Source organism: Eimeria mitis, genomic scaffold (genome assembly GCF_000499745.2).
Source record: "Eimeria mitis Houghton genomic scaffold, Emh_scaff2858, whole genome shotgun sequence".
NCBI lineage: Eukaryota > Apicomplexa > Conoidasida > Eucoccidiorida > Eimeriidae > Eimeria > Eimeria mitis.
Genome location: NW_013571197.1, coordinates 1 through 419, shown reverse-complemented (window position 1 = coordinate 419; position 419 = coordinate 1).

Genomic DNA, 419 nt, shown 5'->3' with positions numbered 1-419 from the left:
AAAAAAAAAAAAAAAAAAAAAAAAAAAAAAAAAAAAAAAAAACTGATTTTATTTGTTTCTTTTGTTCTGCTTTTTTCTTTTGTTTGTTTCTTTTGTTTCTTTTCTCTCTTTTGTTTGTTTTGTTTTTTTGTTTGCTTTGTGTGTTCTGTTTGTTTTGTTTGTTTGTGTGGGTGTTGTGTGTGTTTCATTTATTTAGTTATTTTATTTATTTAGTTTGGTTTATTTATTTAGCTTATTTTATTTATTTTATTTATTTTGTTTATTTTGTTTTTATTTTGTTGATTTTTTCCTTTTTTGTTTTTGCTGCGGCGAAAACAAAAAACAAAAACAGAAAAACAAAATAAATATAAATATGTAAATGTATATCTATATCTATATCTACATATATATATATATATATATATATATATATATATATA